Source organism: Anoplopoma fimbria, chromosome 6, assembly GCF_027596085.1.
Source record: "Anoplopoma fimbria isolate UVic2021 breed Golden Eagle Sablefish chromosome 6, Afim_UVic_2022, whole genome shotgun sequence".
NCBI classification, from domain to species: Eukaryota; Metazoa; Chordata; class Actinopteri; order Perciformes; family Anoplopomatidae; genus Anoplopoma; species Anoplopoma fimbria.
The window spans coordinates 19,517,397-19,535,347 of record NC_072454.1 but is presented as its reverse complement, the minus strand read 5'-3'; the positions used below and the strand labels follow the sequence as shown (position 1 = coordinate 19,535,347).

Genomic DNA, 17,951 nt, shown 5'->3' with positions numbered 1-17,951 from the left:
TGCTTAAACGTATGCATGGCCTTGACCTTGTTGTCTGCCATACAACGGATCTCTCCCCCCCCCACACACACACATCTAACCCTTCCTTTAAATGCTACAGGACATTTCTGAGATGACGAACGGGTGGATGGGAATGATGGATACTAGTTGAGGCGGACATGTTGGGTTTAAGAGCTGAGGCAGCCGTGAAAAATAAAAGCAGTTCTCCTGCAGCAGCATCAGGCTCTCTGGTCTCTACTAGAGCGCCAGGTCATCTATGTCTATCTTTTGTCTTGTTTGTGTAACCTGGACTGTGGGTATAACTCTGGGCTACCGTCATTGCCTGCCTGTGACATAAGCAAAGTAAGCTGCTCTGGGCAAATCACACAGCGGAAGTTATTCCATAATAACTTAAGCTGGTTAATATTAAATGCATGTTTTATTGTTTCATTATTTGTTCTCAGCACTAAGGCCACGTCCACACTAACCCGTTTTCAAATGAATCCGCATTTGCACCGAGCGTCCACACTACACAGCGTTTTAGGGCACCGAAAACGAATAAGTTTGAAATCGCTCCCGAGGACGGAGAAGTTTGAAAACGCCGCGTTTTCCTGATAGTGTGGATGACTGAAAACGAAGAAGTCCGAAAACGATGACGTAGGCACCGGCGTTCGCTATTTGATTGGTTCTTAGCAGTTATGACGTGTCATTCCCTGATTCGTCACCCCCTTACCACGTGACCCCTTTCCGTAAGAGAACAACAACAACAGCCTTGATACCGATCGACTACGAGGTTAATTCAACATGGAGAATGTGGTATTTGTTACAAATGTTTGTACATAGACGTTCAACATGTAGGGACTTAGAACCCAGGGGAGCACAGGTGACCCATGGCAACCCGGAGGGGGTTAGGTCTTTGTCTTCAGCTGGAATCAGCTGCTATGGAGAGATTAGAGGGGCGTGTCCCGCGGCCTTATCAGCCCTACAGAACGGACTAATGACGGACTTGTGTTGACCAGATGTATGGACCCATAATCTAGTAAACTTCTTTAATAACTGTTCATTTAAAGTACATGTGCTGTCTGTGTGGGAGAGATAGAGTTAGACCTGCAGTGTTGTAACTAAGCTTGAAGAATAAAACTTCTAAAAACTTCCACGAAATGTGTCTGTTTGAGTTCATGGAGGAAGATTTTGGAGGAAGTTCTTAAGAATCAAGCACGACGAGTATCAAGAGTAGTGTAATCAAGAGTAGTGTAATCGTATTATCTGTAACCAAGCAACCAATGTACTTCCTGTTTACACCGGCATGCGCATGCCCAGTGTACGTGAATAGTCACGTGATATTCGTTTTCAGGGGCGCAAGTCTGGACGCACATATTTTCGAAAACGATGCTGAAACGCACGTGTGGACGGAGATCTTAAAACCCCGTTTTCATTTGAAAACGAGTGAAAACGGGTTAATGTGGACGTGGCCTAAGAAACTGCACTGTTTATCATTTAAGTTGTACCGTGTTCATTCATTGTGTTTCTTGTCTCTCTTTTGATCTCTGTTGTTCTGCACATTTGGAAAGCACACAGTTCATTTGAAACCTGCTGACCAGCTGTTTTTTAGTGCAAAGTGTTTACCTAATTTTAAGGCTCAGTTCACCAAAATAACAAACAGTAATCTTCTAGCATACCCCTGAGTATTTTACCATACAGACACATTTAGTTTGGCCCAGGTTTTGAGAGATCCGCTGCAAATACAATTTAAGTAAACTGAATTTAATTTGTAATGCTCAATGCATTAAAAATTGCTCTTTGAAAAAGTCAACAGTTACACATCTTGCAGAAAGACTGCATATTTATCTTGGTCAACTGTTTTTATTGGAAATGTATTTTGTATTGAAGGTCAAAGAGTAGTGAGCACTGTCCAGAGCAGAGCAGGGCCGTGGATTATCTACAGTAAACAGGACACGTTTGGAAAAGAGACTTTGCAGCTGAATTTTCTAAATGTCATTTCTCAATATTTTGAGCACCATTAAACAAAGTCCCATTTAACTCAATTGTCTTGGTGGCAGAAATCACTGCTGCAAATATTGCATGTCAGAAGCTCAGCGAATCAAACTGAAAATACCTGCATGGTTAGATACCCTAAGGGCTAAGTGGGAAAAAAACATGTTCTTTGTGACTTGGGCAATTTGTTGTTATTCTTCAGTAGAACATATTCAAATTCATGCTATTGTTATGTTTTAGTCTTGAAAAAACATCATTGAAAGTGGTATGGTAATTAGCTTCTTCTATACATGATTTGACATAAATCCGGCTATTGTGTGACCATATAATGTGCAGTTTATGTACACTGTATGTACCACTTCAATCACTTCAGGAACAGTTTGGTGGAGGCAGAGTGGGACACTTTGGGAGGGTGGTGGTCAACCCCTGCTTAGCACCCCAAGAACAATGGAAGTGTACCTGGCCTCCATACTGAAAACCATTTAGTTGATAATACACTTTATAAGAACCATACTTAAACTGCAGCAAATACCCCCAGAATATGTAAGTCATTTTTGGCCACAATAAAAAAAGAAAAATACAGACCTGTTTAACTTGCCTGAAACATCACTGATGTAAACAAACAGCAGTGTTGGAGTGATAACAGGTTCTAAGTCTGACATTCAGGTAATAGTTGGTGCTTTAAAGAGATGGTGGAGGAATGGCATCGAGCGCAGAGCAGACGGATGAAATTAAATGAGAGCAAGGGGCTCTTGAGATGAAGGTAAGTTAGTAATTAGTGCAAAAGAATGATCTAGCTTCAGATTTAGCTGAGTACCAGCTACATCTAAAGTTCCAATCAGTCAGTCATGCATAGAGAAATTAAACTGCGAGGACAGGGCTAAGCAGGGATCTGGTCCTTGATGCAAGCTGGGCCTAGCTGCATGCCTGTCCCCCTTCATTGGCTATGCTGTCACCATCCATCAATCCCTCACTTTCTTCATTCCCTCCTTCACTCTGTCAGAGGCACTGCTCATCTTCTGCTCACCCCACTCACCCATAACAACATCTCATACCATTCTCTCTCTCTGAGCTGGCCTTTTTTCTGTCTGGTTTCCTTTCATTTTCGCTCTTTATAGTCATCTCTCTTTCTCCTCCTTTTTCTATTCTTGGTCTTATCTACTTTGACTTGTGTCTCTTCCTTTTTTGATTCACCACGCAACGTGGCTTGTCCAATTATATATGTAGTATGTAGTCATTTCTTTGTGCTAAGCTTTGGCAAATAATGATATCTCCTGTGTCCTGATGTAATATGTCAACACAACAAACATGTCTTCTGTGGGTCATGTATTTGTGGTGTGGTCATGTTATATGTGGGTTGAAGACAAATATTTTCCTTTACCCTCAGAGAAATAAAAAGTACATCTAATCATCTAAATAATATTTCTTTACAAAAGGGCAAGATTGCCTTTTTCTGCCCTTGAGGCGTTTTTATTTTGGTTACAACGGTTAATAATCACCTGTGATTAATGAATCATAAGGTTGTCACAGTTATGCAGCAAGAATTTGGAAACCTATACTATTTGGAGTCCATTAAATCAAGTTTAATGTTTACACCACTAATACTTGGCAACGTACCCAAGATCCTGCCCAGACAGGCTGGCTATTTTAAAGCCTAGAAATGAGTATTAGGAACACATACAATTCCCACTGGGCAAAGCTTGGTGGGATCCAGGTCTATTTAATGAGTTGTGGTCCTATAGCTTATCTGACAGTAATGTGTGATTAAGGCAGCGTAAAGTGAAGAGTAATATCTGGACCTGCTGTGTTCTCTCCAGAGAGGAATGCCTGCCCACATGGCTGCATCTCCTGGCTTACAGCACTCAATATTATTGATTAAATGGCAATTGTGTCTGACTTGCTTTAACCTCAAAGGCACCCTTCTCAGAGGGGAGTGGTGGCCCTCAGCTAGCAGCCAAATCTGGATTATCATAGCAAATCAATGGTAGATTTCTGCCCTCCCTCGGGCCTCATGAAAACGTCATCACTTATTAGCACAGTGATCACAGACAGATTAGCAGACATTTGGCTTTGTCATGGAGGAGGGAGGGAATGCAGTGCTCTGATGAGCTGAGTAATGTCTTCCTTTCCGCCCTCCTGATCTCTTCATCTCCAACATGACATGACTTTTGAAAGCCTTACTCAGCAAACTTCACTCACATGACAAGAGTGCAATGCAAACAGGATGGCATTTGGACTGCAGAGCATGTAGTGCTTTATGAGAAGAAATGATAATCAAACTGACACAGCACATTGATGCTGAGTAAACCGTTCTCTTTGATCGGGTCAGAGATGAAATCGCTGGTGCTGATGTTCCACTTTAGAAAAAAAATTAGGAAACAACGTTTTTGGAAGTGAAGTTCAAGGCAACAGGCAGACAATGATATCTCCTGGACAATTACGCATAAGTCGGGCAACCAAAGTGGTTCATACAATTTCATCGGACCAACCATTTCAGACAGAAAGCAACATGGCAGAAAGAACAGCAAATTGTATAAGCATCATTTTTTAGAAGGCATCAGTGGAGGTTTACTTCCGCATAAGTGATGAAACCTAAATGTATTAAGAACCATATGAGTTTCTCTCAAAACAGACATTTTAGCAAATCTACCTAAAATCTCAAAAATGAGTCAGATGTTATTGAATTGAAGCAGGTCCCTGCTGATTAACTCCTTCAGAATGCAGCTGCACTATTCTGTCCACACCACATATGCTGTATCTGTCTTCATTTTGGGGGTGGCTGGGGGGTGGAGTCTGAATTGAGGGTTCAAGGTAAGCGGGTGCCTTATGCTGTACATACTGTTAAGTCCGTTGAGACCTAGTTGTGATATTTTGTTATATAAATAACAATTTACCTGACTGGAGTCTCCTCCCAATGAAAGATCACTAATGTCCTGCCAGGCAAACAGGAGATACACGTAGGGGACAAATAGGAAACATGCCAAGCCAAACTGTTCCTCTGGAGACGCTGCCTGCAATTTCCTTGATCCTGTATGGGCTGATAGGGTAGCTAAGCACTGTGGGCGGGACAGGGGCAGCTTACAGAGGACCTATGAAGATGGTAATTATCAGAACAGGATGGAAGCGCTGCAAGGAGCGGCGTTACAGCAGCCTGTCACAAAACGCTTGAGCAGGCACAGCTCATACACACCGAGGCCTGTGTTGACCAACACCAAGGTCTAGGTATGTGTGTGTGTGGGGGGTGGGGGGGGACAAAGTGATACAGGAGGAGCCCTTTCCCCTACTATTTACTCCAGGTGAACATTACTCTCCCTCGGTCCCCGTGTCGCACACACAGACACAGCTGGGTCACAGTCAAGTCCTTTGTCAAGTGGATGCAGAAGAGCTGTGTCTTTAATAGGAAATTGAAGACACAGCTGATGTTGCAGTGACGGGGAGAACATCATGCTCATGACACTTCATCTTGTAGAAAAGTCAGCAACTGTACTCTGCTGCAGTGTCTTTGCTCTCTTTCACCATGTCACCTGAGCGGCATGCGGTTTAGATTAAACCAGGAAATTAATTAGTACATTAATGATGAGCAAAAAAGTTTGTTAAAGAGGTCATGATGTACTGCAGCTTCAGACTAGGCCTTCAAGCAATTTGTGCCATCCATAGCCGATGTTCACTTGATCTCCATCAACAAACAAGATTATTGTGCTAGTCATCACAGAACTGTATTCATATCGATGTGTATAGTATTATTCACAAAAGTAAACCATCAGATCTAAGAAAATATATATTTTATCTAAAATACATGCTGAGCAAATTGGTTTGAATAATCTCAATTTCAGGGTTGAGGATTGTATGGATAGACAATAAGTGATCATGAATTACTGTTCAACCCTGCCTGGCTCCCTTTCCACAGTACAGTCGTAACATCTGAAAACTCTGGTGTCCCCAGCTCAGAGTGCAAGGAACCTGGGTGTCACTCTGGATGACTAGCAGTCCTTTGCTGTGTCAGCCTGCTCCTTTAGATTCATTCTCCACAGCATCGGGAGTACACAACAGTTTCTTAACCCAGGAGGCGGCACAGGTTCTGGTCCACATTCTTGATATCCCAGGATAAAACTACCACAACTCGCTCCTAGCTGGTTTGCCTTCATGTGCAATCAGAGCTCTGCAGCTCATCCAGTTTGCAGCAGCCTGGCAGATCATCAACCCAACCAAGTTCTTCCATACAACACCGCTGCTCCATTCACAGGCTCCTTTGGGCTGTGTCTGCTTAAATACGATTAAAGACACTGGTACTTGCCTACTGTGCTGCAAATGGCTCATGCCATTCCTACATCAAGGACAAAGAAATAATTGACAGCTATTTCCTCATTAGAATGTCATGACGGTTTGCTGTCCTGTCTCTCCACTGGTGGAACGAGCTCCCCATTGACCTTAGGACAACACACAATCTCCACATTTTCTGTCGCGGAATGAAAACCAATTTCAGAATGCACCACGGCCCATACAAACATTTAAATAATTTAACTTCGAACCATTCCATCTATTATGATTTCTAAATTTAGTACTTAAACAGAGCAGCACATAGTAGATTAAGTAAATATCCCAGCCCAGTATCATCGCAGGTTGTGAAATCTATTTTCCTTTTTTATTTTTCATGTCGCTCTGGACGAAATTAAAGCAAAAGGAAAGTCAGTTAATGTTTTTTTCATGGTAGAAACTAAATAAAAGGTAGGACTTTCCACCACGAGCCAGGGTCAACACCGCGTTGAGGTTGTGGTTTGTTGCCTAAACCAAATACTCAAGGCAGTTTTACCAATCTAATTACGTGATTGTTTTTTAATTTAAGCCAAACCAAGTTTTTTTTCCCAAAACCTTTTTAAATGGTTATCATGCCCAAACCTAGCCTTCATTTTTTTGTTTTTTTATAAACATTTGAATGTAGCTTAAATACGAACAATTTGGGAGCCTGTACTCAAAACCAATAGATTGCATTTCGTCACCATTTCTTGAACTGTGTTGAATATAAACATAGTTGAATGTACTTACTGCAAGTCTCTGTGGATGTAACGGCTCTCCTCCTGGCACGTGGTCATTAGGATCCATCTCTCACTAATGTAGTATGTTGTCATACATAGACAACACTAATCACTCTGTATCTCCATCCGGCTTTTTTGTCCTGCTCAGTTTCAAGAATATGATCCAGCAGTAAACTGCTTTTTATGGATCTTTTAGTGTAAAATTTGCTAAAATAGTAAACTATGATGAGAATGTTTGACAAAAAAAATGTTTTTTCAATAAGAACAGATTACTAGAGCTATATTCATCAAAATAAAAACAACTATAAAAGGGTGAACAATAACATGAATGTGAAAAAAAAACAGATCGTCAAAATGTCTCATAAGATGGGAGATTCAAAAACCAAAGAAACATGCTAAAAAAGGATGCAAGAAACCGGTTCTGCTGCTGCAACGTCCTTCTTAGCTGAGTGCAGACTGACATAACAATCTTAGCTCTCTAGTTTTAGGCTTTTAGTGTTTTTGTGGACAAATTGTGGTGAGAACATAATGATACACTCCATGACTTTTCCCTCTCATCCTTCTACTGATAAAAACAAGACGGATCAATACACTGTCATGCCCTTCTTGTCCTCTTCTTTTAATAATAATACATTTTATTTTGTCTTTACAGACATTTAAAATCATATTTTCTTTTATTCTACTGAATCACAATGTTTTAAGCTTCACCCCTGTTGCAACATGTAGACAGCCTATAACCGTTTTATGAGACAATGAGATTTATTGTTAATGAGATTTGCTTGTTTTATACTGTAATCATGGCCTTTGAACACTATACATCTCCATGTTGTTTGCCTCAGCTCCCCACTAACCTCAGATCTTTCCTTTCTTCCTCACGCAAACATTATGCCAGTAAACAAATTCAACTGATTGCCTCTTCCCCAAATTTAGATGCCAGTGTTAAACATGCCTGTTTCTTAGCCGGGCTTACTTTTCACTTGGCCATTATCCGCTGCAATGAGCTTGGCAAAGCTGTCCCTGCAGAGGCCTGTGTGTATATCAGACAACATAAACACAGACAGCGGTGTCAGAGGGCAGCCGATAGCCTGTAGAGACTCATTCATCTCCTTTTGTCTCTCTTTGTTAGAGCGCAGTCATTCTACCCTGCCGACAGCTGACTGTTTCAATCCCAGTTGAAAGATCAAAACATACCATTTAGTAGCTCCTCTCCAGCACAGATGACCTTTGCATCTAAGCACTTCACCTCTCTGCCTCCCATCTTACTCCACCCGCATTGTCTCTCCTCCCGTCCTGACTCTCCCTGTGCTGTTTCAGACCCACTTCAGGGCAGAGTTCCATAAGAAAATACCAACAACAAGGGTTTGTCGCACAACAAAGCTGGCATTAAATTGCTGTTTTGTTTATTTTACATGCATGGTTTAGGCCTATTTGCAGGGGAGAATACTCAAAAGGGCAAATGCTACCAGCTTAGATATGAATCCTCAATGTTTTAGCAGAGAGAAAAGAGATGAGTCTTTCCTCCAGAAAATGTTAATTTCCAAATTCCTTCTTAATGGTTTCACATTTACACAATTACAAATCCATAGAGGGAGAAAGGGATTAGTAGCAAAGATGATCTTGGATGGTTGGGTTTACAACCAACTATTTAGGCAACCATCTCTGGAAAAAAAAGCTACCGTCAAAGATCGGGTCTTCTGTGCGACTCAGGCCCACTGTGACACATTAAGGGAAGCATGGCTTCACAACCAGAAGTACAGCCGCACGCAGGGACTGACTGTTCACCTGTAATAGAACTGGCTGAGCAAAATCATCTTCTCATGCCTCCCTTCCCTCCTCTCCAACCTGTTTTCTTGCGGTTCTGCCCGCATGCCTCGGCTGATTTAATGACCACACACAGCTGGACAAGGAGAGAGGTGGCTGTAGGAAAGAGAAAAGTCGGAAGCTTGCAATGATCATAATCGCAAGTACTAGCAATGCTGTGACACCAAAAGCAGTCCTGTGTCAAATGTTGTCATATAGAGACCTCTGTGCTCAAAACACACCAGTGCATTATTCTGTCAGCAAAAACACACCACTGTATAAATACTGTTGCAATAAAAAAAAACAATTTCTGTCAACTGCAATATATATATAGACCTCATAGGGAAGTCCAGTAGAGTCACTGTATCTGCAATCCATTCTTCTATCACTCATATTGGGTTTCATTTGAGCCTGTCAGTCTGTCAGATATGGACTCTCCATTTCATTCTTTTTTTGTCTATCTGAAAGAATTCAGAGAGTGACAGACACTCAAGAAGCAAAACAGTCCAAGAGTCATGCTTTCCCAACTTAATGCATAGAAAACAGCAGGAGTTTCTCTCTAGTTTATAACATAGATAATATATTTATTTCTTTAAGGGAGATGATATATTAACAATCATTTTAGATTTTGCAGCATATCTATATTTTCATGGTATACTTTGGCTTAGTAGCACAGGAGACAATACTTCTAAACTGGTGGACCACAGTGAGGATGACAGTGAACCTACAACCTGGGATTGCTGAGGCCAAAATTGCCTTGCAACATATTTCAGCAGGAGTAGTGAGTGACAGCATTTCCCCAGAGTCAGAACAAGTGTGGTCACTCATTTTATGTCATATAATTTGGATTCTGTGTAACCCACCTGAAGCACATCATTATATGCACTGTATAATCTGAAAGTTTGGAAGCAACACAACATTAGCTTTACTCAGGCCAAAACTGAGTATGTGAATTGTTTACCGACTATTCAAACTAATGAATACTCATCTGTTCCCTCATGCTTGTCATATATTGCACTACTGTTGAACATATACAAAGGTCAGTGTATGAAAACATTTTCTGATTCTAAAATGTATACTATGATTTAATGTTAATTTGCATTTAAAGCTTTGATCAACTTTAAAGCTTTTTGCTTAGTCAATCAGCAGTGGTCCAAATGAAGTAATCCTGCCTTGCTGAAAAAATAACACAAGCAACATAATATCATACAGACCTATTGATATAGTAATTTAAAATATACAACTTTTTGCATTAAATTGTGTTTGGAGCACTAAAGCAAAACATTGTAATTGGCTGAAAAGTATGAGCAATCAGGCCAGGAGGGGGGGAAAAAAAACCTGAGTCAAAACCGAATTGCAATACTTTGTCTAAAGCCTCATTATCTAAAAATAATCAACAATTGGAAGACTAATGATGTATCGACAGTTACAAGAAAGAGATATGTAAAAAAAATAAAAATAATACTGACCCAGGCTTCAGGATTAATAGATAAACTCTCAAATTGGCTGGTGTTCCCCTTTAACCCGGCGGTGCGTCGCTGCTGCGTTCAGGTGACACATGAATAAGTCAGTGGGGCACCAAGGCGCTTCCCAGCAGGCGCCTCTTGAGTCGCCACGGCTACCTGAGATAACGCTGTATACCTGACACCTTTGCGCAAGCATGCACACTACCTCACATTAACCGGCCGCTTAATTACTCCGATAACATAACCGGTGATAAAGCAACAGCAACAGTTGGAGTGGACCGTTGCAGAAACAACACAACTTCAAATGAAGTGGTCGGGAATGCGAAATTGCATTGCCCTACACATACTGATAGCTCATGAAAACATTACTCACATAATCAATTAACTACTTCTACAACTCTTCTGTGGGGCGCACATTCCAGAGACACTTCAAAGCCGTATGTCTAAGTCGGAGAACTATTAGTGGGCGTTAAAGTCGACAATTACGCACAACTATCGTAGGTAGAGAATGGAACGCCAGTAGATAATGGAACACATTATCCTTTATGTGAAAAGCTCTTCTCCGCCGCAGTCCTCTCTCTAACACTGCTGTGTCTATCAGCACACAGCAGCATCATCATGTCATTATCATATTGTCCTACCTTCCTCGTCCGTGTCCGTCGCTGGCTGAGCGCCTTTAGATTCGATTGCCTGTCCTCCTGCTGTGATGCGTTACCCAGTGTCTTCACCCCCTCTCTCTCTCTCTCTCTCTCCCTTATCTCTCTCTCCCCTCCCTTATCCCCTCTTTTCTCTCTCTCCCTCTCTCTCTCTCTCTCTCTGTATTTCTCCCGTTAGCTTTACTCTATCACCACCAACGCCCTGGTCACTGCAAATTTCACTTCCCAGTCTTCACAACTACCACAGCAAACCATGAACCTTTACTTGTGTGAGGCTCCTACATAATGTCCCCAATCATACCCACCTCCTCCTAAACCAGGGTCACACTCCAGCACTCACAGGTACAGCCTCATAGAGTTTAAATGTTGTTTCTAAGCAATACAATTCTATTTTCTCAATGAAAAACAACTCTCTCTCTCTCTCTCTCTCTCTCTCTCTCACACACACACACACACACACACACACACAAATTTTGTCCTGCATGTGATCCAAAATGTAGGGATGTCCTCGACCAGAGAAATTCTAAAGTCGACTTACGCTAATATAATTTGGTTGTTTAATCTTTTCATTAATTTAATTGACAGTTCTGTACAACCGACTTTCGCCTCATAGACTCAAAAAAAAGCACCACTATAGACCTTGTGTTCACCAGAGATGTGCTCATAAGCATCTTGGAAATAAGTAATTCAGCATGAAAAAAGCATTAAAAAAATAACAAAAATGACCCATTAGTTGACTAATCGACTAAGAGGGGGCAACCCTACTAAAATTATTTCTATATTTTGCATTTGATATGCATTTTATTTATTATAGCCTTTTTCACAGATGGCCGGCAGTGTTTGTGTAAGTGAAAAATGTTAAATAATTACACTTAGATGTGTTGACAAATCATTTGCAAGCTTCACAGAAGAGGGCTGAATTCACTGGGATTAAAGAGATCTATTTATGAGCCTCCTAAATAAGCTCATGAGCTAATATATTAAACAAATTTAATTTGATATCCATAATTTAACCACATAGTTCATGGACCTGAAGAGCAGTAGCCAGTGCGATAGCATCACCTAGAGCAGAAAATGAGAATTACAACAAACACATTATCCAAAAGACACAACCTTTTACATGAAACTAATATAAAGTAATGAATGTCCCTGTAGATCTGCAGTAATTTGAACAACTTTGAACTCTAAACTCCCAGTTTATAATGTTAACAGATTGGACAAAATAGAGAGTTGGAAGTTAGCAAAACAAAGGCATTATTTTAGAATTGTATACCTTCATTATTTTACATTTGACAAAAAATATCAGAGAGCCACAACTGGGACTGCTCATCTATGAGATTCATTTCCATCAGAGCCCCCGCTGATGTAAAATTGTATGCAGAAAAACTCAGCAGCTGTTTTGGTGGCCACAGGGCACCCATCTGAGGTTTTTGTGATAACATGCATTGCTTTATTACAATCAGTTGTTCTGATAAAAAAAAAAAAAAAAAAAAAAAGTTGTATTATGTCAGTGGTCAACAGTTACAGTGTCAATGGGAAAATGTTTTAGCTGAGAGGGAGTTGTTAATTAAGTTTATCTGCAACCCTCAACGCTTCTGTTCACCCAATACAGGTGTTTTCACTTAATGAGGCTGATTCCTCCTCGTCTCAGGACTGTTTTTGGCATGTATAGACTGTGATTGACATTGATGTCTTCCTGAGACTCCTTTTAGCTTTGTTGTACCTGTAAGGTCTGGACCAATTATACCTTCATCATTCTTACTGGTAGAAAAATCTAGGCTCTGGTCTTCCTTTAACTGGAGCAGAGGTCTAAACCAGAAAACCTGAAAACACCTATGTGGGTATTCATAGGTTTCAACAATACATAGATACTTGCTGCTAAGAAAAATTATTGACACACATATCACAGTTGCATGGCCTTGCATACACATTGAAGCCTTGATAAAGCTCCGGATATCAGCTGTTTTCAATCTTGCATATGAAAAGACATTTCTTCCTTTGCCAGTGGTCTGACATGCACCTCCACAATTCATGAGCTATGTGAAAACCGCCTGTTTCTGACACTGATCCCCTGTGAGGACTGGACAAGTCACTTCTTGTGGGTTACAATTTCTTCACTACTACAGAGACTTGGTCGTGAAATCAAAGGAAAACCTTTTTAACGCTGACAGTGTTGAATTTTCCTTTGAGTAAAGGTAAGGTTAAGAGTAAAAAATATGTATTTGTACTCACAATGCTGCTGTTCTGATGACTTTTCCTCCATGAAGTGACACATCTAAAAGCACAAATAGTGTTATGGCAACAGAAGCAGTTTTCAGAAACTTTCTTGTCTTTGTTATTAGAGAGCATCCATTTTTCATTATCAAAAACTGTGGGGTTTGTTTTACATATTTTAATGTTTTGAGCCACTAAAGCCAATACACTTGAGTCGAGTAACAACGATTGATTGTGATAAATACAGAATATTATATTTTATCATAGCTATACTCTATGTTATGCAATCATTATTCATAGCCAAGTTCTCCTTTATTTACTTATGATGCACATGATCTGATGATGATTCAAAGTGATACTTTGCTGCTCTCTGGTGGATATTTTGCATAACTGCAGTTTAGAGGTGTTTTGCACTGAGGTGCTTCTCAAATTATTATTATATTCCTTTATTGATCCCCATGGGGGAAATTCGAGTAGCACCTTGTTTAAAGCCCAACAAAAGAAGGGTTGCAGGAAGCACACAGTTTCAATTCTAATGTCAAGAAAAATGTAATATGAATGCAAAGAATGGCAAATATAAAAGCAGTAATAGCAGCAGGATGAGGTTTTATGACTTTTACCCTAATACTTTGCACCAAAACTTCAGTAACTTACTTCATCTTTTTTTTTACAGTGTTTACAGGAGAGAGATGTTTTTTTTAACCCTATGTGTATTAACTATATGTATTTACCCTAACCAATCTATGGCTTTGCTTTTTATAATACTGTTGGAAATAAATTGTTTTTCTCCTCCTACACACATTTTTAGTACAAGTCCCCTCCAAGCACTTGTTCAAAGACAGTGTCTGGAGTTTTAAACAAAAGAAAATAAGACAGACCAAGTACATTGCTATCAATACCCTGTAAGGTTGCTTTTATGTACAGTACCAGTCAAAAGTTTGGACACACCTTCTCATTCAACTACTTTGAAGAATCTAAAATATAAATCATATTCTGGTTTGTTGAGCATTTTTTTTTACCACATAATTCCGTATGTGTTCCTTCATAGTTTGGATGTCTTCAATATTAATCTACAATGTATAAAAAAATAAAAAAATAAAAACCATTGAATGGGAAGGTGTGTCCAAACTTTTGACTGGTACTGTATGTGTATGTGGGTGGACAGGATTGAGTTGCAACTACTGTACAAGCACAACAACTTCATGACGTAACTTCGCTAGACTGCTTTTCAGTGTCACTTTAATATATGTAAAAGTCACTAATTTGCACTTTTTTTTTGTTTTACTCCACTACGTTTAAAATCCTGTGTGGTTCCTGTGGCTGCTAATTTCACCAAGTTAGTTGTGTAAATGTTTATTTGGCTCAATTACAGCAACGTAACTTATCCAGTTAAAAAATATTAACTGCAGAGATGAATATTGGACTTAGTTGCCCTAATATATGTGAATAGTCACAACTAGAAATGTGGTAACGTAACGTGTTCGCCAACATAACTGAATATTCAAATGTAACTTACCTGGCTAGTCAGCACTTTATGTTGATAATGTCAATGGTGTTAGTTAACTGCTTCGCTTCATACGTCAGCATCTCCACGCTGTCCTTTAGCCTTTTAAAATCTCAACCAAAAGTATATATTACACACTTCTGTTTCTATAGTTGGTTGCCAAGTTTTTTGTAAGCATATTACGGCAAAAGCTTTTCAATGTCGCTGTGCAATCGTCCCATACACACTTTTTTTAACGAGCTGTCCATTTTGACTTGTAGCACAGGTGTAAGTAAATGATAATTCTTACCGCAACGCAATAGCCTACATTGAAATAGCCATAAAGATTATGAGTCTGACTCACTTGTAATTGCACAAATCTGTATATGTGTATTGCTTTTGTATGTCCACACTTTCATTGTGGATGGCAGTGCTCATTTGCTTTAAGACTTCTTTTTCCCACGTCTGCAATAGTTTTTTTATGAAACTCAATGGCAGTGCTAAAAACCTTTTATAATGCCACTTATAGCCACACAAACCACAATTATAGATTGAAGATTTATTTTCAGAGCAGTCATTCGGATATGTCATAGCAGGGTAAGAACAGGTGTAATTCAATTCAGTTTATTTTGTATAGCCCAAAATCACAAATTTGCCTCAGAGGGCTTTACAATCTGTACACATGTGACATCCTCTGTCCCGGAACCCTCTGTCCCAATTGATGAAGTTGATTTTGGTCCCATTCTCTCAAGTGGGTCACAGTCTTTCTAGTAAGCCAGCATGCACGATACCAAGGCCCTGGTCCACCTAAATGGAACAGGGACATAATTAATTACACTTGTGTTAAACCCTGCAATAACATGTCAAAATGGCTGCTATGAAAAGGGTCATTTATCCATTTTTCTGTTTAGTTTATTTTATCATAAAAAATAAATAATGAATCTTCGTTAACTAATCTTTACTGATTAGAGTGTCTCCACATTTCTGTTTTTTTGAGACAGCATTTTCACAATTATTATTCGAAGTGTATCAAACCTTTGAAATAACTAGAACTTTAAGTTGATTAGCATTCCCCTATAAGATTAGAAGGCTTGGCATGGACATGCAGAAAAAGCTTGTTTTCCATTTCGTTTAGAGTCAAGTATTGGTGCCCTGATACTCGTTCTGACATCGAGCAGTTGCATCTTCACACACCGAGTGAGAGGAGTCCTTCTGTATTTTGAGCGATGTGGTAGTGTGCTAATGACTTCCCAGCTGTCATCTGGAAGAAGCTGAAGCCAGAATTGGGTAAAAGGGTGAAGAAAGCTCAGCCTATTACACTGGCACTGCCACGGCAGCTTCCCTTGGCAGTCGTGAAAACCTAGACAATGCTGGCCTACAGGTTAATGCGAAACCCCATTAGTGACAGTTACCTAACACCTTTGGAGGCACTCACAGCCATGGCGTTCCAGCATTGTTCCCAGTGTCACATTCATTTTTGCTGATGATGTGTGTCTTCTGTCTTCTTCACAGAGCTGCTCATGCACATCACAGGCACTGATGTGCTCTTCTCAGGCCACTGCTGCGGATAGGATGAAGGGTCATTGGTGACAATGAATGCATTTGTCTTGGCAAGAGATGATGTATAAGATTATGAAAAACAGCAAAAATGGAGGGATGACTTGCGTTTTGAGAGAGAAAGAGAAGTTATTCATCAATAACACCCCAAGATTGTACATGGGACTCACATTTGTGATGAAATGCTGAAGAAAGACAGACTGTGCTGATAGAATATTTGCATGGTTTAATATTGATTTCGGCATTACAGATGGATTGTTTTGATTGATGATATTTTGACACGTCACCGGGGGGAAAAGCACAGGTGTAAATTATTAAAGACATTAATGATGGCTGAATTCTATGTAGCTGTCTCGCTGTCATGGCTTACTGGGACGTCTATATAAAACAGTGCCATCATTTATGTTATTAGTGACACCTGTGCTTTTCCAAATTGCTGTTAAAAAGGCCTGTTTTGTCACAGCCATACCTTAGATGGGAGTTCGGCAAGATGAGAGCTATGTGTGGATCGTGGCCATTTATTTTCAAAGAAGGAAAAATATAGGATTACACACAAGGGAAATGTATGGTTGTATATTTTTGGAGAAAGAGAGTAAGAGAGAGGAAGTATAGGAAGGGTAACTAGCTGATTGCTGAGCTGCAAAACTTGTTGTCTAAAAGATCAGGCCTCAGCAGCGAACCATGAAAATGACCTTTGCAAACAACTCTGATACACAACCAAACAATGAAATTGTGTCATGACTGAGGCCGGGGAGATGCTGGGAGTTTTACAAAGTTACACTAAACTTTATACTCTATATACTGATCGTATAACTGCCATTCACATGTCCCAAAAGTTACAAGTATTAATTTCTTTCGTGACGAATAATAAATACCTGCATCAATACTGAGCTGCATTATGTGTGTTTTTATGTATATTATTACCCTGCAATTTGCCTCTCTAGTTATGCTTAATACAACATTAAGATATTGGACAAGGATTTAACCAAAGGCAAAAGCCTTCTTTGCTTTAACAACCAACGTCAAACACTCGTATCCCTGATTCTAATGAGCCACTCTCTGGCAAGAAAGTATGGAAACTCGCAGGATGGTATGACATGGAGGATGAATCCTCGAAAATGTTATTGTTGAAGGAAGGAATCTATATCAGTGCATGGACAACTCATATATGACATCGAAGAGCTTATAATATCATGAAATGATCAAAAAACTTCTTGCATTTCAAGATTAAATCACATTAAAAATCATAATGGCCATGCAACACAATACTGTATATAATGACTGGGTCATTAAAACAAAAGTGTCTGATACCACGCAGAGAGGACAGCAATAAATCTAGGCTGTTTTTGACAGACTTACTTGTGATAACAGACGGCAGCTCGGGTTCTCATGAATAACAAGGAGCACAGCAGACCCTGGCTTGTTTCTCTTAGAGTCGTATTCAAATGAAATTACTGGGAGCAGTTTGGCATGAAAGCAGAGAGCGTAATTTGCTCAGAGAAGAGAAGCCGGGATATCTGTCTGTGTTTGAAACTCATCCTGCTCCTCTTTCTCTTTTTACTTAATTACCAATGCGCAGGGATCCCATTCTTAATGGAGTCTAACCCCCCCTCCTCTCCAGGGAGTTCATATTAGAAACACACTTCTGTAACAACTTTAGCGCAACATCAAAACACAATACTGTTTTTAATAGCTTTTTGTTTTGTTCTTTATTTTAGCTTTTTTTTCTACTGGCCCCTTTTGTTTATCAGGCCCCTTTTTGTGGCCT

General features: G+C 39.9%; 1 protein-coding gene across 1 annotated transcript in view; it reads right to left on the bottom strand.

Annotated features, from left to right (window-relative positions):
• LOC129091999 (cadherin-23-like) overlaps positions 1–10,973 on the bottom strand; it is a 127,156-nt gene extending 116,183 nt beyond the window's left edge. The window contains 1 exon segment of the mRNA XM_054599740.1: positions 10,915–10,973. The gene's annotated coding sequence lies outside the window, so the exon portion shown is untranslated.
• Positions 10,974–17,951: the final 6,978 nt, after the last annotated feature.